Source organism: Aythya ferina (assembly GCF_964211825.1).
Source record: "Aythya ferina genome assembly, chromosome: 18".
Taxonomy (NCBI): domain Eukaryota; kingdom Metazoa; phylum Chordata; class Aves; order Anseriformes; family Anatidae; genus Aythya; species Aythya ferina.
Genome location: NC_140317.1, coordinates 11,758,454 through 11,782,876, shown reverse-complemented (window position 1 = coordinate 11,782,876; position 24,423 = coordinate 11,758,454). Strand labels below are relative to the sequence as shown.

The window sequence follows — 24,423 nt, the reverse complement described above, 5'->3', positions numbered from 1 at the left end:
CCCGGGGACAGAGCCTGACTTTGCGTCCTGCTCCGTAGCCTGGTTTCGGAGCTGCAGGGTTCTCCCGTCTTCCTTTTGGGTTTTTCCCCCCTGTGGCAGCAGCTGAATTGCAGGCAGAGCTGCCTGCAAGAGGAAAAGGGGCTGGGATGGATGGGGCTGGGGTGGTTCTTGCTCCCGGGTCATCCACAAGTGGCTTCTCCCAGGCAGAGCTGATGCTGAGGACCCCAGCCCCATGCCAGGGAGGTAACGCTTCTCCTGCAGTTGGCTGGCCCTGGCTGCCAAGCCACAGATGATTTTTGGAGGGCTAAAACCTAAGCCTTTAAATAAATCTCTTGGATCCCTGGGTGGCTGTGCAGCTTTCCTGCAAAAATGAAGCCTGGAATGGGTTTCAGATCAGGAGCAAATGTTACCTAGCCAGGCTTCCTCCTGCTCCTCCTGCAGTTTTTTTTATTTTCCCAGCTCTTCTCCCTGGAAGGGGATGGGAGCCGTGTCTGGTACAGCTGCAACACCTGTGGTATCGCAGAGGGAGCGCACAGCAGTGGCTCTGTTCCCACTGCACTCCAAGACAACCCCTAATGCAACACCAATGGGTCCTCAGGGCCAAAAGGTGGCTGTGTGGTGCACGTTGGTGTCTGAGGGCTTTGGTCCAGCTTTGCAGTGCTGCTGTGAACGGTTTGAATGCGTTGGGTCAGGAGGAGGCTGCTCTGGGGTGGCAGCATCCCTTCCTGCCCGGGTGGCACCGGGGTCCCCTTCAGGTCTCCCAGCTGAAGCTGAGTGGGTCTCAATTCTGGAAACATTTTCCTAAGCTGATGGGGGAAAAGTCACTTGTGCGTGGGCTCACGCCAGGAGGTGCAGGGACCTCTCCTTTAGGATCTGTGGGTTTAGGATTGTGTGTTTTTTTTGGCAGGTGGCACCCCCCCTGCTCACCTCTGGGTAGGTGGCACTGCTGGGGAGGAACCCGCTGCCAGCAGCTGGGACCTGGGGTGCCAGTGACACCAAGAGGCCACCGGGCTCGTTCCCTGGCGGCGTGGCCAAATGCCTGCCTCTGATACAATGGGTCTGGAAGTAAGCTCCAGGAATTAAAGCTGGCAGCTGCTTTTTTGGTGCTTCTGAGATGAGAAAAACCCTGCTCAGCTCTCGCTGGGTGTCCCAGGTGGGACCTGTGGCCGAGTGCTGCCACCTCCACCGAAAGCAGCCTTGGAGGGTGGCCTCTGCCTGCTGTGTGGGGCTGTGGTTGCTGCTGTGAGATGCCAGGGGTGCTGTAATGTACATGAGCATCCTGCCCAGCTGTGCTTTGGAGCAGAAATGGGGTAGAAAGAGCTGGAATCGGTCACTGAAAGCGTTTGGGGTCGCTTGGTGCCAAGCTGCAGCTCCCCAGCAGCATTTGCTGGCAGCACAGTGATGTCCTGCTCCTGGCCCCTGGCTCGGGGTCACATCTCTGGGGTCGGGGTGGTGGCAGTGGCACTGCCTCCTGGGTGTCCCCGTGTCACAGGGGGAGGGGGGCTGGCCAGCCGGGCATCCTGGATGGGGAATAATGCCCCCCTTCTTACAGCTTCTTCAATTGTTCCTGAAAATCCTTTTTAAAAGGGAGGAGAGTTCCTTCCTTCCTTTCAGCTCCCGGTGTCTTTAAGAATTCGCTCTATTGTGGCCCAGGACAGAGACCCTTCTATGAGGGCTCCATAGGCCCCCTCCCCGCGCCCCCCCCGCCCCATCCCAACAAGCCCCCATTCTCCTCTGAAGAGGGTCCCTCTGTCTAACGCCAAGTAACTCTTAAGGGTAGCATTTATCCCCGGGCACTCAGCTCACAAAGAGTGCCGGAGTGTCAAATAAACTCACTCCAGCCTGCAAAGAGAAGAGGAAGAAAACACAAAACCCCCTTTATTTCCACCCCTGCGGGGGAAACAAATACGGACTTTGTGCCGGCGAGCAGCAGCGCCCTAAACGGAGCGGGGCTGACGCGGCCCTAATGGGGCTGTGAGCGCGCAGGCGGCGCTGGGCGAGCCTGGACCTGGTGCACGAGCTGTAAATCAGAATATATCCCAAAGAGCATTCCCCATCCTGCATGCCTGCTGGTCACTGGGATGGCGTTTTGGTGATTTTTTTGGTTCCCTTTTTGGAGAGGTGAGGCGCAGCGGGGGGCTGTGCTCAGCCACCTCCTGCTTTCCAAGGGCTCCTGGTTTCCAGCTGACCTTCAGGAGAGCTCAACACAGCTGCTGCGGGCTGGTTCCCGGCTGCAGGTGCTTATTTAATTTAATTAGGAAATCCTAGCAGCACTGGAGGATTCGTCTCCCTGCCCTGCTGTGCCATGGAGATGGGGTGCCCTGCGAGGAAGCGATGTCCCCTCCTGCGTGTGGATTTCGGCTGAAGGTCAAACCAGCATGGCTACTGGGAGAACTGGGACAGGAAAATGAGCTGAGAATCGTCTGATGGAGCTGCTCTCCACCACGGGAAGTCCTGTGCTGTGCCCCTCTGAACACTGAATTTGGGAATATTTCGGCTGTGCGTGGGATGTGCTCGGTGCCCCCCTGTTCCTGCAGCTGGCAGCACGCCTGGAGGACAAGGTGCAGGCTGGCTGAGCCATTCCCTTGTCCTGACACTTGTTTCTCTGCACGTTTTGGCACCTTTCTGCTGCTGAAAGGGGCAGATGCAATAGCTGCTGGAGTGTCTTCACCGCTAGAAGTGAGAAGGAGCAATCAGCCTGACCACGTGCAGGCTTGGGACTTCTCAGCCAAGCAGACAGTCCTGAGCAGGAGGATTTGCCCTGGGATGTTTCTCTTTGGGATCTCAAGAGTCTGGAGACCTTGCAGACTGCGGAGGGGTTTGGATGCTCCCTTCTGCCTCCGTCTGGGAGCGAGCCTTGCTGCCTGAAGGCCATGGACACCTGCTTCTCCCCAAATCTGGTGGATTATTGCTCTTGGCATCGTCCTGCTGGTGCGGCGGTTTTTGTGGATCTCGTGGAGCTGCTTTTGTTGCATGAAACTGCCCAGATGTGGGGAAGCAGCAGCTCCAGCCCAGGGCTCAGAGCCCCCTCTCTTTTTTTTTTGGGCTGCTTCCTTCAGCATCGTGGCTCTTTGGAGGAGGATGGAGTCCGTGCACCTGTGTAGGACAAGTCCTGCTGGTCTTAGGTGAGTGAAGAATACCTGCTTTTCTTTATTTCTTTTTTAAGGGGAAAAAAGCCTTCCTGTGGAGCTAAAGCTGGCTTCTTTAAGGTGTATTTTTCCCCACATTTGGGAAAATGCCAAATCCAGTTACCTGCTACTTTAGGGTGAACAGGGGAGGAGGTAGGGGATAGCTCTGGAAGCTTGATTTGGCTTTTCCCTCCTATTTCAATCAAGCCACCAATTTTTAGCCCCATCTAAAGCCTGAAATCTCATCCCAAATGAGAGCTTTCTCCCTGGAGTTACTGATGGACAAGGGAGTTGAAGTGGGGCAGCCCACAAGCAGGTTTTTCTTTCTTTCCTTCCCCAGAGTGGAGGCACCCCACTGCTTTTCTGCACTTTAAAGCCTGTTGAAGCCACCAGTGCTGGGCCATGCAGGGGAGCTGCCGTTTGTGAGGCTTACTGGGAACAATGTGCAGCTTGTCTCAGGGGTACTGGGGGGGATCCCAGTCCTGAGCTGGTGCAGGGGATGAGCTGGAAGTGGCCACGCTCCCTGTGAAGGGGAGCTGTGAGCCTCCCTGAAACCAAAAATGCTGGGGAAGGCAGGGGACTGCTGGAAAATGATGCCAGGGCTTCGGTTTTTGGAGAGGGGGGGGCTTGCATCTGCACTGATGCTGTGGGCACACCTCTCAGCATCATGCCCAGGGGCTCTGTGGAGTAGCTGTGGCTCTGTGTTAGCTTGGGTGGAGAATGAGCTGGTGACTCCAGTGCTGGAGAAAAGGGAGGTTTGTCGTGTCCTGGGGGGCACTGCAGGTGCAGTTTGGTGTTTTCTTGGGGGTTTGCGCCCCAAAGCACCTCTCCCTCTGGTGTCATCCTGGAGGGATGGCTCCAGCCTCAGGGTCCGCTGATTTCTGGAGCACAGAGCAGAAATGGCTTTCTTAGGGTGACTTTCTTGGGGATTTGTGGTGTCTCATCCTGCCTGGGCTGCTTTCTGGTGTGTTTTCCTGGAGGGGAGGTTGGCCTGGGGTAACGAGGCTGAGAAATGTGATGAACAGAAGGGAAATTCCTGCTGTGGAAAACTTTTAAAGCAGACTTTTAAAGCACGCTTCTGTTTTGGGCTAGGGCTCCTGTGTTCCTGCTTTCTGGTGTTTGATCAGCCCCAAAAGAGCCCGATGGGGGCTGGCAGGGCTGTGGGGTCTGTGCTGGGCTCCGTTCAGGGGCGCTGTGGCTGTGTCCTGCAGCACCTGAGCAGTGATCTGTGCTGGGGTGGTTAAAGGGAGCAGCGGAGGTGTAGAGGTGCTGATCTTCCCTCTTGCTGAGTGGGAACCCCAGAGGATGTGCTTGAGCCTTCCCCAGAGACAGCTCTGCCAGCTGGGTGCTTGTCAGGATGGATGGAGAAGGAAAATGCACACCGGAGAGGAGGCTGATTTGTTTAGCACTGCGAACTCCCAGCTAGCTGAACGGGGCTGGGCTGTTTAAATCAATTTCCCTTGGGTCTGAGTGGAGCTGTTACACATCTCAGCCTCTCCACAGGCCCTCGGGACTGTGAGTTTTCCCTTGTTGAGCATCTGAAAGTACCAAGCTCTTGCTTGCATCCCTGCTTTGGAAGCACGGGGAGGAGGGATGAGCACGCATGCCCTCTTGCTGGTAGTGCTGAGCTCCCTGGGCTAAGGTGAGGTGGAGATTTCCACCCCAAACCAGCACAAAGCAGCTCAGTGCTTCGCCTTGCTGTGGCATCTTCCTCTGTTTGAGGGATGAATGTGAATGAGTGTCCTGGCTGTCAGCTCGGTGGCTCTCCTGAGTGCACAGTGACTGCACAGAGTCCTGCTGGCTCTGCTGGGACTGTGGCTGCCCTGGGGAGCTGTCACCATCCTGGGAGGCCGCTGGTGATGTCCTCATGGCTCTCATGGTGGTATCTGGCCCTGTTTTGGCTCTGCACATTCTGGATCCCCTAGGACAGATGGGAATCCTACTCCAGCGATCCCTTCCTCCAGCTCCAAGCAGCACAAACCCTTTAACGTGACCTAAATCACAACACCCCACCACGCACACTGACCCGTGGCCTGTCCCTTGGTGGGGGGGGGACACTTCCTCACCTTTCTCAAGCTCCAGGGCCAGCACATCCCGGGACAAGCGGGCTCCGGACCCGTCCCGTGGCGCTGCGCTCGGGTGCGCGCTGCCGCCTGCCGGTGGCGGAGCGCAGGGCAGGGACCCCCCGAGCATCCCCCCCCCGCACGGGGCTCGGAAACCTCAGTCCCAGACTCGGAAAGGGGCAGATTCTGCAGCTCCCCCCCCGGCTGTGGGGCTCCCAGGGTGGGCTGTAGGACAGCAGCACTCTCACTGTGCCCCCCCTTTGGGTTCTGCTGCTGTGGGTGGTGCGGTGCTGGGGGGTCGGAGGAGAAAGGGGGGAGGGAATGAGTGGGGTGTGGGCCTGGGGTTGTTATCTGAGGTGGGTTATGTGGGGCTTTCAGTAGGTTTGGTCCATTTTAGGCACTTCAGAGGGTGGGAGGAAGGAGGAGGTGACCACAGCATGCTCACCCCGGTCAAACGTGATCATGTTAAGGGAACAACAGCATGGATTTAATTCCATCCAGCAGCTTTCTAAGGTGAATCTCTGCTTGAAACAAAAAGCCCCAAAAGAAATAAACCTGAATAACAAACAAAATACCCTAAGTGAATAAACCAAACCACAAAAAACCTCCAAGAAAAAAAATGCGTACAAAACCCACGCAAACAAAATGGAGGTTAGGAGAAAGTGTGAGCAAGGCTTCTTGTGTCTGATGCTAACTGGTGCTTGACTGGGAGGTGGGAGAACATCTCCCTGTGTTCCCCTTCCTGCGATCTCTCCGTTTGGCTCTGCTGGGGCAGGGCCGTTTGCTGGGCCCCAAGAGCTGCAGGTGCTGAATGCCCAAACTCAGGGTAGGGTGCACACAGACAGCGCCAGCTGGGATCACCCTGGGTGGCTGCAGAACATTTCTGGGACAGTCCTGGTCCTTCCCTCTTTGGCTTTTTGCCCCCTCCTGTAAATATCTGCAGTAACTCGGGGGGTTTGGTCTGGGGGAGAGGGCATTTTCTGCCCAGAGGGGCTCCCTGCACCCCTGGTGCATATTCGAGGTGTGATTTTATCGCCCCAGCTCCTCCCGGATGCTCAGAGCAAGAAGCAGGGCCGACTGTAAGACGTGGGGGGGTTATTAGGGCAGGAAAAACGATGCCCCCAACCCCTGCCAGGAGCCACCTCTGCTCCCTACCCCGTGCGCCCTCGTTCCCTTGTGCGCCCCCGGGGGCGCGCAGCATCCCCGGGCCGGGGGGTGTCGGGGCTGCTCCAGCCAGGGACGGGGCCGGCCCGGGGGGGTCTCAGCGAGGTGCCCCCCACCCCTGCCGTGCCCGGAGCGCAGCAGGAGGGCGGCGCTGCCGCTGGGTGGCACTGTGGCTCCGCCGCTGGGAGCGAGGCTGCCCCGGGAGCCTGGTTTGGGGTGGAAAAGGTTTTTTTTTTTTATTTTTTTATTTTTTTTCGAGGCAGGGCATAAGGGTAAAGGGACTGCGGGCCGGGATCATCCTCCTTGCACTGTGCTGCAGGGTGTGATGGGTGGTGGGCAGCTGCTGGGAGTGCACAGTGGTGCTTGGAGACCCAAAGTAAATCTTTCAAGAGCGCTTCTCCAGTGACCGTGGGTGCCCAAGTGGGCATCTGCAGGGCCATGTAGGGACCCCTGTGCTTCATTGCCTCAAGCTCTGTGGGCAACCAGCAGTTCCTAACCTCAGGGGTGCTTGTTCATGCCCAGTACACGGAGAGCAGGGTGTCAGGGCAATGAGGGACGAGGCTGGGGAGCAAAAAATTCTGGGGCCGTGAGCGTGACCCTGTGAATCTGGCTTTAGTCAAAACCTCTTGGCACATCCAGCTTAACAGATCTCTTGTCTGAAAAGCTTCAGATCCCTGAGTGAGACCTGGAAAAGTGGGTGCCGAGGGCAGGGCTGGTCCTGAGGACACCTTGCGTGGTAACTTGGGATTTTCCCTGGAACATGGCCCTGGGAATTGGGTCAGGGCATCAGGGCAGGAGGGCACCGGGAGAGCAAGCGGCTGTTGCTTGGGTAATGAGCAAATTTGGGGTATGATGCGGAGGCATCAGCCACCCCAACCTGGTTTGACCATGCACAGCATCCCTGGAGCTGTGCTGCTGACACAGGGATAGCCTGATATACTGCGTCCCCCAGAGAAAACCCACTGAAAAGGTTCCTGCTCTGCCTCTCCCCTCCTCATCTTCCCTCCCCTGCCTTCTCCAGCTCCCCAGGAAAAGAGGGGTGGGGAGCCCTGCCTGGCCCTGCGCTTCCACATCGTGCTGTCTGGAAGCGGGTGAGTTATTGCTGGACAAACCCGCACATTTTGGCTCTGGAAAAGCACTTGCAGAGCACTGACAGGCTGCTGGGTGGGCACCATTCACACTGAAAGGTTTTGCTGTCGGGGCTGCCTCCTCCGCAGCCGGAGCCAACCGCAAATTCCAGCGGTGCCACCGGCCCCAGGGCTGGGTTTCCATGGCGAGCGCGCTTTGGTGCTGCACCCAACTTCCCAAAAGCTCTGGGCTTTTTGTGCCCCGGGTTTCACAGCTTGCCTGTGGTGCTGTGATACTCAGCAGTCCCCTGGCCGCCAAGCAGAGGCTTTCAAGGCCCCTGACAGCCGATGCCCCTGGGGACAGGCTCACGAGCTTTGTTCTCACGCTGCCGTGGGCTCCAGCACCCCTCTGCCTCTGGGTGAGGAAGGCACGAGGCCAGGCTGTGGCTCTGTCCTGGGACCTGCTTTTCCTCAAGGCAGGACCTGCCTCTGCCCGCCACGCCGTGCTCCTTCCCTGCACGCCTCGTGCCTTCTTCTCGCTGTTACAAACCGCGATAAACCCGCTTTAATTTGCCCGAGCTCAAACCCTCCTGATGTGGCTTTCTTGAGACCTAAATGAAGTGGTTGTGTGGGCACCCTGCAGCAGCTGAGTTGGAAGCTGTGCCCTGGGGTAAATCTGTCCTGGCACCCTCCTGGCCTTGCTCTGCACCTCTTTGCAACCTTTATCTCGGCTCTCCGTGCCTTCCCTCGCATGCCTTTACAATGCAGAGGGGGTTTGGGGTGTATATATTTGCCCTTCCTCAGGGTGCATCTGCCCAGGGCATCTCCTTGGGACTGCGCTGCGCCCTCAGCCCCCGGGATGCTCTTTTCATTGATATTTTCCGGGAGCAAAATTGCCTGCTTTGTGCCCGCCGTCCCTTTCTTTCCCCACGCAGAAGGGGAGGGAGAAAATGACTAAAATATTTGCCTGTAACAAAAGGCGGGGGGCGAATCTAGATCGGCCATTCCGACCCGTTTAAGGCGAAATCTCCAGGGTTTTCAGCGGAGAAATTAAAGCACTGAAGCTTTCTCTTTTCTTCAGAAGAACAAACAGGAGCGGTTACCACTTCCTCTAGCTCATAAACAAAACCAGCCCGACGTCTCCAGGAGAAACCCTGCCAAGAGACTTTCCTTCCTAATTGTTTGGTATTTTTTCAGTTCTGATTAGTATTCGTGAGTGCCTGGCACACAAGCGGGAAGTTTCAGCAGCGGGCTGCAGAGTGTGCTCCAAGCAGATCCTGCTCTCCTTTTCCATCCTGTGCCCTTGCCCTCTCCCTCCCTCTGTTCTTTCTGCTTTGTTTTCCTTCATCTGCCGTGCCTGGCTTCTTCCAGGGGTTTTGTTGTCATTGTCTTTTGGCCACCAAGCTCTGTGGCTCGCTGTCCCTTTTGAAGCTTTGCTGGATTTGCAGGAACGGCACCAGGGCTCTGCAGGTCCTCTTATTGACCTCGTCTTCTGCAGGTCCTTTGCTTTACTTTCAGGCTTTTCTCTGCTCCTGGGCAGGTTGGGGTTTGGACCGAACTTTGGTAAATGCCAAAACCAAAATAAAACAAATATAAAACTAAAGGGTGTTGGGCTGGTGTCTGAGCTGGAGCCTGAGGTTGCTGCTGCAGAGCTGGACTCGCCTGCATGCAGCAAGCCCTTTATCTGTCCCACCATCCTCTAAATTTTAGGTAAAAATCCTTTTTGTGGAGGGGCAGAAAGCTCCAGCTTGCCTCAGATCCCCCTGAGGTGTCCAACTTGGCTGCTCCCCCTGCCATGGGCATTAGGAAAATGCGAGATGGTCCCAGAGGAGCAGGGAAAAGCAATGTGGGTTTTACCCCCAGCATCTTCCCATCCCCATCTGGGCTGTGCCTGCTGCAAATGCCCCTGTCTGGGGGAGGGCGACCTGCTGCCCCGCTCCTGCTTCTCCGAGTTATTTATTGTGCAGAGCGGAGCTTTCCCACATCGCTGCTTTGTGCCTGGGTCTTAATGTGTAACATTGTCCCGAGCCCTGTTCTTGCATCATGTGCTAGAGATTAGGAAATCAGTAGCAATAATAAATAGCGCTGAATGAGTGTGTGTGGGCAGGAGGGGAGGCAGAAGAAGTGATTTAAAGGGCAAGGAAAATTCGGTGCGCTTCCCAGATGCTAAAGGACGAGCTGGGCTTTCAGGATATCTTTCTGTAGGAGATAAAAATAACTCATTTTGTGGATGTGGCTGGGAATGTTCAGCTGTGGGGCTGCTATGTGCACAGAGGGGTGCTGCTCCCCTGATTGCCCCCCTTGCAGGGGATGCTTTGGGGTGCGCCAATGGGAACCTCGAGGTGCCGGGGTCCCCGTTACCCTGTGCCTGCTTTGGGACCTGCTCTGGTGGGTGCCCCGTGTGTGCTCTGGGCTCTGGGAATACGCCGCCTCGACTCTGTGAGTCAGCCCGAGTTTCTTAATCGTAAAAACAACCTCGTGTTGTGCTTTTCTCACGCTTTCTGTGTCACGGTTTCAGAGTTTTGTAAAGCCCTGGCAGCCTGGTAACCCCTCTGGGCAGGCAGGTACGGCGGCGGCTGGCTCTGTTTTGTTCTTCAAGAGAGGAAACGGAGGCTCTGCAGGATGAAGCAACGTATCCGAAGGCATGGAGGGAACCAGAAGCAGAGCACAAAGTCCCAGGGAGCACAAAAACCCACTTGGGGGGTGCCCAACAGGACCCCGGGGCTTTATCAGCTGGGGGAGCGGCGCTGCTGCTCCGTGCCCACGTGCTGGCGGGGCGGTTTGCTCCCTGGGTTCCCACCTGGGGATGGAAACAGTGGGAGTTGGAGGTTGGGCCTTTATTTCCCATGGCAAATAGAGAAGGAAAAGATAAAAATGCAAAACTTCTGCAGCAGCTGCAGGCTTCTCGGGTAGCTGCCCCCTCCGAGGTCTGGCCGTGCGCCCGAGCCGGCTGCGCTGCTCCTCCTGCGCCGTGGTCAGGACGGGCAGAGCCCTGACCCTGCTCTCGGTGCCTGCAGGTGTCTCTGGATGTGATTTTCCCCTTCTCAAGAGCTGGGAACCCTGTATTTGCTCAGGCAGAGGATGCCAAGGAAGCAGCAGGGGAGCAGCTGCTCATGCAGCAGTCCCAGAGCTCTGGGTGCTGCAGGGCTCGTCTCCAAACCTGCGGCTCCAAACCTGGGTTAACAACGGTGCTGTGGGGCAGGAAGGCGTTAGCCCCTTTTTACAGAAGGGAAAGGCAGCTAGTGCAGCACAGGGATTAGAGGTGGGATTTCCTAAAGCCTCCTGGTTAAGAAGCCTGGGACTCGCAAGTCACAGAAGTTGCTCAAGAGCCCCCGTGTAAAACTTGTGGCTGCAACGCATCGGGTTTGAGTCTTAGGACAATCCAGAACATCCAGGCTCTTCAGGAGAACAGAAAAGCACCACAATGACTACAAAACCGTTAAGACATTTCCTTTCAGAGCATCCCTTTCTCCTCCCTGACTTCCACCTGGCGAGGCTTTGTCCTTTTTCCTCCTTCCCTGGTGTTTGCCTGGGGGCTGAGCTGAGGAGCGGTGCGCTGGGGGTGAGAAGCAAACGCCTGAAAATGCTTGGGCAGTTTCAGAGGGGGCTGAAAATGCTCAGCTCATCGCTGCTGAGGCAGATCTGGCTTTTTTTTTGTTTGTGGCCTCATGCTGGGACTGGCTGAGGGGAAGCAGCTGGTGCTGGCAGCAGGGGAACCGAATATCTGGCGACTAACTGCGGGCTATGGGGTGAAACCAAAGCACAGCACGCAGGCAGGAGGGTGCTGAGCAGCAGCATTGCAGGGGCATCTCCCAGCCCCAGACACGCTCAGGGTGTCCCGGTAAGGGCTGTGTTTTGTTTCCATGTTTTTTGGCAGACGAGGGATGCTGTGATGTCAGTACAGGTGGAGCGAGCTCGGCGCTGACCTCCCCTTCTTGGCCCGCGCTCATCCGGATGCTCGTAAAATAAAACCTGCTCTCTGCAGCTCCCCAAACCTGTCCCAGGAGGTTTTGGCTGCTTCTGGGAGGTGTGAGCGTTTGCAAGGCGACAGGGCGCGGTGGCTGGGGGGCTTCCTCCCCTCCTGCTGCAGCCCTGCCCCGGGGGCTCAGCACCATCCGTAGGGCGCAGGAAGGAGCAGAGCCTCCTGCTGCTCCCCTGCAACCCGAAATGTGGGCAGAGCTGCTTCTATAATGCATCTAACCTTGATCTTAAAGCGTGTTGGGGCCTGCCGAGAGCATCCTAACAGGGGTGGTGGAGGAGGCTGCGTGGGTCTCTGCATCATCCTGAGCCTGGCCAGGGTGGGACCTGGGACAGAGCACCCAGATTTCACCAGGAGGTCCCCTCGGAGCGGGATCCTGCTGTGGGTTCCTCCCCTGGACGTGGTCCTCCAGCTCTCTTTGGGGTCTCCATGACCTGACCAGGGCTGCTTGGCCTCTCTGGGGGTGAGGAGAGGGCAGTGCCACCGGGATCCTTGGGTTTCCCCATGCTTTGGGGTCTCCCTTCAGACCCAGAGGCCACCTCGGCTGTGGGAGCCCTGGCTCATAACGAGCAGCGTTGGCAGGGGATTAATGGGTAATGGGTCGCTGGCGGCGGGTTATAAACAACCTGCCGGGCTCTTTAACACCTTCAGCTGATGTCTGTGCTCGCTGCCCTTCACAGCACATTCCTGTCTGTCTGATGCAACCTTGTCGCTGCCTCTCCTAATTGCTCGGGTGAGCTGGGGCTGCCAAATTCCCCTGGGGACCCCACGAGGGCTGGTAGTGGGGCAGGACAGCCCGGGGAGCTGCTGGTTGTGCTCAGACTCTGCTCTTCTGCCTGCTGGGGATGGAGGAGATGCTGGGAGAGGTTTTGGGGTGTCCGCAAAAGGCAGGTCTGGGGGAAGTTTGGGCTGGCCGCACGGAGCTGCCCTCCTGGGAAATAGGATCCAGCCCCACGCAGGAGGAGCACCCTGCTGTCCCGTGCTGGTTTTGGTGCTGTGCTCTCCACCTACTGGCGTTTGGGATGTGGCAGGCGCCCGTCCTTCCTCGGGGCTGCCGGGGAGCTCTCCGGGTTAACCGAGCAGCGCTGGCACCGTACCCGTCTGCCAGCCTGTCAGCGCTGGCTCTCAGCTCCGGTTAATCTCCGGCCGTGGAATTTCCCCTGCAGTTTCTGCCTCCCCCTCGCTGCCCCCTTCCCACGGTCGGGGTAATTAAATATTGTCTCAGCCCCGGTGCTTAACGGCCTGGTTGTTTGCTGAGGGCAGATAACCTGCTGCTTGCTCTGTGCGCACCAAGGACGCGGGCAGCCCCTGCCCAGCCAGGGCGTGCGACCGGCCTGGGGGTGACGCTGGTGGCAGAGGTGGCCCTTGGGGACAGCCTAATGGGTTAAATGCTGCTGCGTCCTCAGAAACTTTGGTCAAGGAAAAGGTCTGGTCATGAGAGGAGGTTCTGATTTCCTTCTATTTTTTCTTGATTTGTTCCAAGGTGATTAATTATTTTGGCTTATTTTTTTTCCTGGGGGTCGCTGCTTGCTTGGAGAGGGGAGAGCTGGCACCCGTGTCCCCTGGGAGCTCTGGTGGGTGGCTCTGGGTGGAGGAAGCAGAGCCCAGCACCCACCAGGGTCAAGGTGATGATGTGTGGGGCTCTGCTGCAGCTCCTGGAGTGGCCACGGGTGGTGAACCTGGCCCCGTGCGTGTCACGGGGGAGCAGTTACGGGTAGGTGGTCTCCATCCATGTGAAACACCCCCACAGCCAGAGCCAGGGCTGAGCCCTCTCTGTCCTGACTTCCCAGCACCCTGCAGAGCCCGTGCTGGAAATTTTGGTCTGGTCGAGCCTGTGTGAACTGGTGATGGGGCCTCGCAGCCATCGTAATTCCATTTGGAAGGACAGTGAGGGTGGAGCACGTGCAGAAAACCCACCTTGTCCTTCCCGTGCCCAACAGGAGGATGCTGGGGAGCGAAAAGTTCCCAAGCACCTCCTGAACCTGCACTTCTGCCACCGCTCCCGAGCCCTCGCCAGGCTTTCAGCAAAACCCGGTGCCGCTGGATGAAAGCAAGCCGACCTGCCCGGGGTGCACCCGGGGAGGGCAGCGGCGATGGGTGAGAGCTGTGGCGCACCAGAGGCACCGCGGGGGCCCGTTTATTGCCCGTTTGCTGTGCCGCCGCCGATAAGGCACGGCTCCAGGAGCGGGGAGCATCCTCGCAGCGCATCCTTGGGAGCCCGTGGCGGGGCTCGGGTGCCCCTGGGTCTGTTGGAAACGCCCCGGTGCCGGATGGCTTCGTGCTCGGGCAGCGGGAGGAGGCTCGCAGAGCTGCTGCTGCTTCAAGGGAATGGGCAAGGCGGGTCTGAAAGATCTGAAATATCCCAGGAGACGCAGACAGCCTGCCCAGGAGGTGGGGTTTTCCCTCACAGAGGCCTTCGGGATCTTTCTGGGATGCTGAGCCGTGTAGAAGTGTTGGATTTAACACTTATTTCAGGCTGTCTGGGAAAGCCAACCTTCCTTAGCCAGAAACAAAGTCCTCTAGTGGAAAGCTCAGAAGGAAGAAAGCTCCCAAATGATGGTTTCTGGATCCTCTTTAATTTGGGGGATTAGGAGTCCAATTTCTGCCTTTCTCCGAGGTTACCGTGAGCGCGGTTATAAATTAAAAATTGCTGCAGAACTGAGCGCCGCTGCCAGAGCTCTCCGAGGCTGGATGACGCTTGGCTGCAGCTGTCCTTGCTTCACCTTTCCGCAGAGGAGGAAAGAAAACGTTCGCACTTGGCTCGAGAAAAGCCGAGCAGCGAGCTGGTGCCCTGTGAAACCCATCACGTAGGCACGGGGGCGGCGCTGGGGCTGACCTCTGAGAGGGTCCAGTCCGAGGAACCGGGCACCTCCTCGTGTGCAGGGCTGGTGGCAGCTCTGGGTGATGCTGGGGCTGGATCCTGAGCCCTGGCAGGGCTGGATTTGCTCCGGGGGGGTTTGCCCCAGGCTGGAGCTGCTGTGCTCAGCTCTTAAGGCTGGGGGCTGCGGGTAAATCAGAGCAGTGCTGGAGGGGCTGCTTCCCTCTAAGACCACCTCTCTCTCCCGAGCTGCTGATTTTTCAGTTAAAGCCCAATTTCTGCGTCGTGTTATTGAGGTCTGTCCTCTAATGCCAGAGCCATGCCTTTAGGATTTGGAGCAGCTTTGCTCCTGTCTCCAAAGGAGCCGCTCAGATGCGCGCGGTGACCCTGTGCTCCCCTATCCCTTCCCCAGCTGCGAGGAATTGGGAGGTTGAACACCCCCCTTCCTCCTCCCGTGAGATAATTAGCCCGTAATTACGTGTGCTGAGCTTTGGAGCCTGGCTACGGGGCTTTGCTCACGGGGCTTTGCTCTCACAGCTCGGCTCCTGGTGGGATTTATGCCCTCAGTAAGGGGCTGGGGATGAAGGTTGGCACGGTGCATCCCGGGGGGGCACCAGATCTCCAGGGGGCCCCTCCTGGCCCCCCCCCCCAGCCCGTGCACTTGAAATGAAGTTGCTGACCGGACGGGATCCCTTTTGTCTCTCCTTCCTGGGGCTTGTGTTACCTCTCGAGCTGGCTCAAAGGCTCTCCTTCAGGGCGCCTCAATGGACACTACAGAGAAATGAGAGGAGGAAATGAAAGCCGGGGGTGTTGGGCCAGCACCCGGCACGCCGCTCCGTGACCGGGCTGCCAAAGAGCCCAGGCTCAGCTCCCTGCCTCCGAAATCAGCAGCAGGGGGGAGCGAGGGGGGTCAAGGGCTTTGGTTAACCCCAAGGGCACCGCCAGGCTTCCCGGGTGGGCGTGAGACACCCCGCATCCTTCCAAGCCCCAATGAGGGAAGCCCCAGTGACCCCAATTTCTGGACCTGTATGTTTAGCAGAAGCTTGGAGATGCTTATTTGTTCTTAAAATTGGAGACACCGGAGTCAATTCATTGTAGTCTCACTTTTTTGAAGCGACTGTAGCCCTTTTCTGTGCAGAGTCAGGCTTGAAAACGCAGCCCTGAATTTCCAAAAGCCACCAACAAATGCAGAGGAGTGTAAACACAACTGCCTGTATGGTCAATTTTTGGGACTTTTTTTCCTTACAAACCAGTTTCGTGTCACCGTGCTCCACTGCTGGTGACAACCTGGCTGCTAGGAGGGCGAGGAGCAGAGGGCTGCCTTTCTCCCCAAATCTCTTCAGATTCTTATATTTTTTTAGCAGCAGATCTTTCTGGAGCCATTTTAGGGGATTAGGATCCCAAGTGCACGCCACCCATGCGTAGGGGCAGTGCCGTGCGCGAGGCTGCCCTACCTCCACCGGCTCCTTCCTGGGGGCAGAGAGATTTGGGGGCTGCTCTCGCCCTGAGCCACGTGAGTGGCCTGGCTGGCACCGTGCGCTTAAATTAGTTTCCAGGAGAACAAATCCAGGATTAGCGGAGCCATTTGGCGTGCGGAAAGCGGAGCCCTGCTAATTAGGTTTATGTAAGGGGCTGGCCTGGCGCTGGGTGGGAAGCTCGCTGCAGCCCCGGGTGGCTGCCGGAGCCTGGGCTGAGCTTCTGCACCTTCCAAAAAGTCGGTGGCACTGCACAGCACTGCTGCCAGCACCGGGAACGAGCGCCGTGCTGTCACGCTGCTGCTGCTTTCTGTTTTTTTTGCTGCAACTGGAGACGTCCCTGACTTCTCTCCTGCTGTCACCGGTGCCGTTTCCTTGGGCAGGGCGGATGCTGCTGCTCCTGGCCGTGTGCTGGGGGGCAGGCAGCTGTCCCACCAGCTTCCCCACCTGCTGCTGGGTTGATTGAAATCCCCCGGGCACTGCCCCGTGTGCCGCTACGTGCCCACGAGCAGTCCCACCGGTGGCACCCCTTGTTTGGTGGCTCTGCTCCCAGCCACGAGTGGGGTCCTGCTGGGACCCCCCATCCAGGGGCAGCTTTCTGAGGTCCGAGGGGCAGAGACCCTCGTGCAGCTTGCAGGTCTGGCTGGGCACGTGGGCACAAACTGGGGATGCAGCGAGGGGCGTCCTGCATCATCCTGAGCCTGCGGTGTGCTGGGTGGGGGGCTGCAAACCTCAGCGGGCTGCAGAGAGCAGCACCACGGGGAAATCCTCTTGGAAGTGGTGCTTCCCCCCCTGGGCAGCTTGGTGAGGAGGTGGGAGCTCGGTGAGACCCTCGGGGGTGCAGATCAGGGCAGGTCTGGAAATAGCAGGTCTCCTCCAGGAGAACACCCACCCGCCGAGCCCACAGGGGGACAAATTCTGCCTGTTTGCAGCACTTGCTGCTCCTGGGGTGTCCGTGCTCCTGGGGTGTCCATGCTCCCTGGCAGAGGGCAGCTTACATGGGTTAACCTGGGAGCTGGGCTCAATCACGGTGGTGCCCAGCCATCCGTTGTGCCCCCCAGGGGAGCTCAGGGAGCTCTGGTGCCCCATGGAGGGAGGGTCCCCGTGGGCAGGGGGCGTCCCGGGAGCGCACTGGGGTGTTTGCACCCTGTGCAGAGGCTCCTGGTGCTCCTGCACGCCGCCGGTGCGCGCTCGTCCTCCGCCGATCCCTGCGTGTCCGACCCGCCACCGATAGTGCTGCGGCGCTTTGATCTGCTCCGGGTGATTAAATTCAGATCATCCAGACTGACAGCTTAATACACCTCCGCGAGGCCGCGCTAAATTGGTTGTGTCTGTCTTGCCAAAGCTGCAGAAATGCTTTCTGACAGCTTACAGGCACCCGATACAGTTTTTTTTTGGTGTCTGTATACAGCGAGCGTTGCCTGGGCTGTGTTCGGGGCATCCTTCCTCCAGTTTCATGGAAACTGCTCTGCCGCTGCTGGAGCCGCTCTCATGGGTTTTAGGTTTATGTGCACGTATAAATGTATATGGCCTAAGGGGGCTGCGTTGATTTTTTGTTGTTTGAAATCGATGTGCGGGCTGAGTCCTGAAGAGCCCCACGTGTCCAAACGCTCCCCACACCCAGGGGTCTCCCTGTGTTAGAGGTGCTGCATTGAGGCACCTTCTGAGCAGCTGTCAGTGCTGAATCTGTGATGCCAGGCCCCGAAAACCATCTATGAGAACTGGGACTTTATGTACAGCTGATAAAAGCCGTGTTTCCCAGCTCCTCTGCATCCCCTGTGGTGAGGAGGTTGCTTCTGCGTCCTTCCTGAGCCCATGGAGAGGCGAGGGCTGTCCCCAGGCTCAGCAGAGCTGTTCCCTTCGATGTGACTGTGGGATTTGGGGATTCCCTGCAGCAGAAGACACCTTTTGTCTCCATGGATGCTCCTCTTTTTAGCAGCAGAGCGATCTCCTGGGGGCTGTGCACATTTCTGCCTCCTCATCTCCACCGGGCATGGGCATCTTCATTCCCCTCACAAATGCAGAGCACAGCTGTGGATTCGTGTGTGCAGGCTGGCAGGGGGACGGGGGGCTCCTCGATCCCCTGTGATGGGGTGGGCACCTTCCTGGGGATGGGGGCTTCCCCCACCTGTCCCCTCCCCAGTGGGGATGCGCCCTGCGTGCAGCCCCGCCGATGGAGGCGTTTGGTGCCCCTGTCCCACAAGCTAACCCTAAGCAAGCATCCCTTGCACGAGAAGGGTTTGCTCAGGAAGGGAAATGAAGACCAGGATCCCCGTTTAACTAAACTGTTGCAGCCAACTCGGAGAAAGTGTTCTCTTTGCCAAGAGCTTAAAGAAAAAAAAAAGAAAAAAAAAACACCTTCATAATTGCCACATTTAGAGGAAAGAATTCTAAATAAAAAGTTAATCTCCTCCAAGGATTAGCAAAGCATGCGGCGTCTTGTCAGATGTGGAAGCAAAGCCGAAGCCTTAATTTTTTAAGACAAGGGAGATGTTTCTGTTCCAGCCTGTCTCCGTCGCGGGCTGGCCAAGTGACCCGTGCGGGAACCACGGGCAGGATGGTGCTGAGGTCCTTCAGCCTGCCCAGAGAAGAGGAGTCGCTGCTGTTGGGCTGTGTGATGATGGGACAAAGCCTTGCAGGTGGCTGACCTGCCTCTTGGTCTCTCTCCAGCTCACGCTCTTCTGTGTAAATCAATTATTTTGGCAGAGGGTCCCTCACGCGGGGACGTGCCAGAGATTGGGATGCGGCTCTTTGTGCCAGTGTCCTGAAGCTGTGACCTGTAGGAGCGGGTTGGTGCAGCACCTTGCCAGCCTTGGAAGAGAAGAGCTCAGTGCATCAACTTGAAGAGGTAGCTGCTGCCTCTGAGGGTTGCCTTTTTTTTCCTTTTTTTTCCTTTTTTTTCTTTTTTTTTTGGCAGTTCAGCTTTGAAGACACCCCGAGGGTTTGGCTTTCGCAGGGCTCGAGCGCACGGTTATTAGTTGCTGTTAATTGTGGTGGGAGGCTTGCGACCTGAGCACATTTGGGTGCCTGGATGGGGACGCTTGGATTTAATTCCCAAATGTGGCAAGAGCCCGGCAGGGCTGCTGGCTGCGTCTGGGGGAGCTGCCCGGTGTCCCCGGTGTCATCTTAACAAAAAAGCAGCAATTTGACTGAGGTTTGGCACCCGCCCTCCCTGGGTCTTTCTGTCCATCCCCTTCCCATTCGGAGGATTATTTGTTTGCAGTTTGGTGATTATCTGCTCGATCTTTCGTGCTGATAAGGGCACCTGCAAACCCCGGGCTTGCCTTTGGAAACATCAATGCAAATCGGATGCAGCTAATTTGAAAACGCTGCCTCCGTGGCTCGTCCTGGGGTGCTGGGATGGGCATCGCCCGTCCTCTCCTCTGCAGCGTGGCTGGGGACGGCTGCTGTGGTGCTGAGCAAGAGGCAAATGGCTTAGGGGAAGGGTCCCCAGCTGTCCCCAGACCCCTGCAACGTGCCCAGCACCACTGGGAAGCTGCAGCGCCGTGGCCACTGCTGGATGCGGGCAGCCCTGCTGGATGTGCCAGCCAAAAATGCTCGGCGAGGCAGGAACAGGCTGCCTGGGACGATGCTCTGGTGCCAGCACACCTCGTCCCCAACGGGTGGCAAAGGGGTCGGGGACGGAGGCGTCGGGAGCACGGGGAGGAGCTGCAGGGAGAGGGCTTTGCTGCTGGTCATTTACACCTGAGCCCGCCTCGGCGGGGGAGAGGCTCCGCGCCTGCAAGAGGTTAAAACTCTGCCCCTGTGTTTACTTTAGTTGGCTGCCACGCTGCATAATAACCTGTCAGCACTTCAGGTGGGGATTTATTTGTGCATTAAAAATTGCCTGGGGCGGGCGGATGCAGACACTCTGCAGCATGCTGGAAAATGTGCCTCCAGCGTAAAAACAGCCTCTCCAAATATTTCACCCTTTTAATAAGTGCATTTAATTAAAGTCATATAACTTTTTTTTTTTTTTTATTATTATTATTATTATTAAAAAGGAGGGAGGGAAGGGAAAAAGAAGTGGGGCCTGCTGAGGCTGCGAGCAAAGGCCTGAATACAAAGAGGGGGTTTAAATGTTCGTATTTAATGGAAAAGTCATCAACAACATGTTGTGTTTCTGTATTTCCCGGCCTCGCTTCTGATTGTGGATAGAAAGCTGAAGGGAGTTTCTGCGTTTCAGGACTGCCTTTTCTCTCTCTCTCCGTCCACCTCCGTTCTCTTGAAATGTTGCAGAATGATTAATTTTTCCAAACAAGGTTCCAAATTGTGTTGCTCTTGGACAGACCCGCGCTTGCTTTCTCTTTCTGTCCTTTAACCTTATATTCCGGCGAGTGAGCGCCGCGGGGACCGCACGCATCGGGCCGCCATCCCGCTCCCTCGGGAGGTGGGGAAGGGGTGTGAGTGCGGGTGGGAGCAGCCTCCTTGCTCTGCCACCTCTGAGATTTGCAGAGGGGCTGTGTGCCACCCCAGGCCCCTGTCCTGCTGCTTTTTTGCAGCCTTGAGGGCTGAGCTCGGGCTGAGCTCTGTGCGCATTGCTCCGCTCCCACCCATGGGTGCCCGTCCTTTTGCCGTGCCCGGGTGCCAGCCTCCCGTTAATGTCACGCTGACATCTGCGGTCGTGCTGGGAGCTGAGGGGTGGAGGGTTTCAAAGCCCTGCTCGGATAAGTCCAGCGTGATTGCGTTCTGTATGGAAACGTGCTGAGAGATCGGCGGTGCACAAAGCGCCTTTATCCCGGTGCAGGTGGCGTTCGAGGGAGATGTGCGGCGGTGCAGTGTGGCCAAGGGTAGGGAAAAGGGTCTCTGATCTTCGCTTCCACTCTGGGGCTCGCATTGCCCCGAAATGTGGCTGGGCAGCTGCTGTTTTTAGGGATAATTCTGCATTTTTTTTCCCAGAGCTGAGGAGAGGAGCTAAATCCAGATGGGACGGGAGGGACCTCGCACTGACAGCTACTGATGCCCTTGTGCTGCTCTGAACACAGAAAGAGCTTCCTTCCACCCTCCGAGGAGAATAAAACTTGCAAAAAAACCCCAAACCGGTCTGTTTTCACCACAGGGCACCAAGTGCCAAACGCTGATGGGCTTTGCTGTGCTGCGTTTCCAAACCCGGCAGACCCAGAGCTTCCGCCGTGTGCTGCTGTTCCTTCATGCTGTCCCATGTGCTGCTCCCTCCTTCCCTCCCTCCTGGTGCTGGAGTGCATGGCCAGATTTGTCCTTGCTCTTTGAAGATTTTTTTTTTTTTCCTGGAGGAAAAAGGTGGATTTGAAATACGAGGAAGGGCGCAGAAGGGTTGAGTGGCAGAGCCCTCACCCTGCCTTCGGCACTGGAGCCTTGCTGGTGTCGAGGCAGTTTATCAGGAGGGAAATCTCTGCAGATGTGCTTACACGGACCCAAAGGGGCTTTCGGTAGCACAGAGGGCAGGTGAATGGCAGCAAAACGCAGTCCCGTGGCGTGCTCCCCCTCCCTCCCTCCTAGCATCACCCGAAGCCCCAGACCGTGTCTCAGCAGGCAGCTTTGGAGGCTGTGCTTGATGAAAGGGCAGGAGGTCGAGGAGCAAAAGGCATTTTTGGATGTTCAGGGCACGTCCTGCAGTGCAGCAGCCTGGGGTTGCTTCCCCTTGCTGCCGGGAAGCCCTGGGGGGCAGGTGGGGGCACGGGAAGGGGCTGGCAGCTGGGGGATGCTGCGCGGCGCTGCCCTCCCCACCAGGGCGCAGGGCCTCGTGCCTGCAAATCCCAGCCAGGAGAACCACTGCTAAAGCCAAGATCCACAGAAGGATCTGGGCTCCTTGCAGCTCACTGATTTCCTTGGGAGCTTGCGTGCTAAAGGAGGAGCCAAGAGCCCAGCTGCTCCGGGGGGATGTGGCACAGGGGTTGTGGGATTTGGTGTCCCCAAGCGCACCAAGCCTGTGTGCCGCGCGTCCCCAGCCGTGAACGAGGGGAGTTCAGGAGAAGCAGCTGGGAGACGATGTGGCTGTCCTGGCCTGCCCAGGAGGTGCCCACACGGCTCCTGCTGCTCCTCCCCGAGCAGCTCGGTGCTGCTGACCAAGGAGGGTTTGTGCCTGGGGTCGAGGCTTTGGGCCGAGCAGACCGAGTGAGGCTGCTCTGGCGATGGGGCAGGAGCCTGCACCCGCTCTGGTTTTTGGGCAGTCATCAGATCCCAGCTCCAGCCAAGGTCATCTGAATCCTTATTTTTCCTTTCCTCTCCTGCCTTGGAGCCCTCTCTATTTGCTTTCGTTTCAGGTGAATGAGCACGCTGTAAAGGAACCTTGCTTTCCTCTGTATGACCTCAGGCAAGCGTGGCCTGGAGGCAGTTTCTCAATTAAGCAAAGTTTCTCTCGCCTTTTGTTCCCCCACCCCTGGCATCCTCACTGGAGGTGCTGCATCCTGCCTGATGCTCGATGCTCGGTGGTCCACGCGAGGAGTGGGACATGGTGGGGATGTGGATGGCTTCAGCACCGCTGTGCTGAGCTGCTCCAGGAGGATTTCTTTGGGAAGGAGCTCGGAGGCATTTCACGCGTGCCCCGTCCTGGGCTGCTTGCTGTCCTCGTGTCAGTCCCCACAGCTTCACCCAGCTCCTTCCAGGGAGGCTGTAGGTGCTGTCCTGGCTGCCTGTCCCATTGCTGGGGAGTTTTGGGGCAGGATGAGGCCGTGGTGCCCAGCTGAGCCCTTGCATTTTGCAAGTGGAGGTTTTCACAGAGCTTGACCGTGCCCAATAACACCGGGGTCTGTTTGCCTCTTTGGGAGCACAGGGCTTTAGGGGATGTTCAGCAGGGCTCAGCAAAGTTTACGGGACATCTTAAATTTCACCCAAACCTTCTTCTTCCCCCCTCTTCTCTCACTTTTTTTTCCCCTTCTTTTCGGCTAAGCAGAATTTCAAGTTGGAGCCACCAAAACCAGCCCATCCTTTAAAAACTGAGCTTTGCTGCAGCACTAAAATAAACACGGGGTAACTGCTGCTCGCATGGAGCCGCTCTCAGCTGCTGTGTAAAGAGAATAGAAAACACGGTGTCAGGTTTTTGGGGCAGGCGTGCGCCTTAGGGGAATGGAAGTGTGTGCAGAGGGGCATCTGTCCCTGTGGGGGGAAGACTGGTGAAGCCAGCCCTGAGCTCCAAACAGGACCAGTGTGGGCCACCGAACCCCTCCACGGGGCAACCACTGCCTGGTGGTCCCGGCGGTGTCTGCACGTGTCTGGCTGCGGGGTTTGGGACCTGCCTCCCCCGCGGTCCCACCCAGCAGCAGACCGCCACAAGGGGTTATTATTCAGCCTGCACATGCCAGGTAAGCTCTGATCCTCATAAAACTCAGGAAAACACGGCCCTGCCAGCTCCGTCTGCTGCGGGCGAGGGTCGGAGGGGGGCCGTTTGTTCTCCTCCGGCCCCTTTTCCATCAGCGTCTCCACGGGGAGCTTTGTCCCACCTCGAAAGCTGCTGGAGCTCTTGGAAAAGGGGCAGGACGGGAGGGCAGGTGCCCTTGGAGGATTTCCCAGCTGTGGCAGCAGGTGACCTGCAGAGCCCTGCTGCTCTGCCCAGCACCACGGGGTGCTCAGCGCGGGGTCTGTTGCGTTTTCCAGCTGCCCTTTGAAAAACCTGCGTGGGGCAGGGGCTGCGAGCACCCCGTGCGCCCTGGCAGGGTGACACCCGTGGGGTGACACCCATCTGCTGCGTGTGTGCAGCACCCACAGCCACCCTCATCTTCCTCGCTGGTGACCGGGGGGCGATGCTCCTATCTCAGCCTGTTACAGACCTGGGGAGGACGAGCTCTGTTTTTGGAGGGGTTGGGAAGAAAGTGAACGTACGTGCTCCTCTCCGGATGCGTGCGCCGTGCTTCAGGGGGAGTGAGGGTTACGGCTGAGCTGATTTATTTACGGACTGAAAGGGCTGGCGGGGGCAGCACAGAACAGAACAGCACCGGGGGGGGGCAGCGGGATGTAGGGGAAGGGCTGGTTTGGGGCTGCCTGCCCCGGGTGGGGGTGGCACGGTGGGTGGAAGGGGAGCGCGCCCGCGCTGCAGGTACGGGCACGCAGCTGCGCGGCCGGGCGGGAGGCGCGTGCAGATGTTCCTGGAATTCCCAAGCCGGATACGAAGCGGCGAACAGGATGCGACGCAGGGGGGAGCTTGCCAAGGCTTTGACATAACGAGAGGATCGTGTTCTGCCCTTCCGACGGATGGCTGCGGGGCTCTGCGGTGTGCCGGCTCCGGGAGGACCTGGCGGGCACCGCCGCGGGGTGCAGCTCACCTGTGTTACCTCTGCCCTGTTTTTGTGGGGTTTCTCTTGTTTTCCGTGCTTTTTCAAGAAAATTAGCTGCTCCCATGTGTGCTAAATCACCCGGCCAAGCAGGTTGCTTTACTGCAGGGTGCTTCTCCTCTTATTTTTCCTGCTGGTCCGAAATCTCAGCTGGGTTCAGCGTGCAGCAGGAGGGGGATGCGTTCACGTGTGCGTGCGTTCCCCACGGGTGCTGTTGGGAAGCTGCCCGTGACTCATCTCAGGAGCCCCGGAGGTGATGCTCTGGCTCGGGATCATCCCTGCTCGTGTGGGGCCAGGACCAAAATAATTCGCAGGCGCACACCTTTGGGAAACAAAGTACAAGGTGGAAATCCCACAGATGGCACGGATCTGCCCTGCCTCGTGCTATGGGGTTGCTCCCAGGCATGGTTTTGCTTACAGGGACCCCTCTGGAAGCCCGGTGTGTGGGTACAGGGCTCCAGAAATGTGTTTAGCCAGAGCCTG

At 57.8% G+C, this 24,423-nt stretch overlaps 1 long non-coding RNA gene across 2 annotated transcripts in view; it reads left to right on the top strand.

Moving 5' to 3' along the window:
- Positions 1 to 380: 380 nt before the first annotated feature.
- The window catches only part of LOC311421105, a 40,377-nt gene continuing 16,334 nt past the window's right edge, over positions 381 to 24,423 (top strand). Inside the window, exons 1-3 of one of the 2 annotated variants that reach the window (XR_014684697.1) lie at positions 381 to 1,153; positions 2,259 to 3,125; positions 3,469 to 3,840. This is a non-coding gene — a long non-coding RNA (uncharacterized lncRNA). Of the gene's footprint in view, positions 1,154 to 2,258; positions 3,126 to 3,468; positions 3,841 to 24,423 lie in introns of those variants that run through there. The other variant, XR_014684696.1, reaches the window with a different exon arrangement.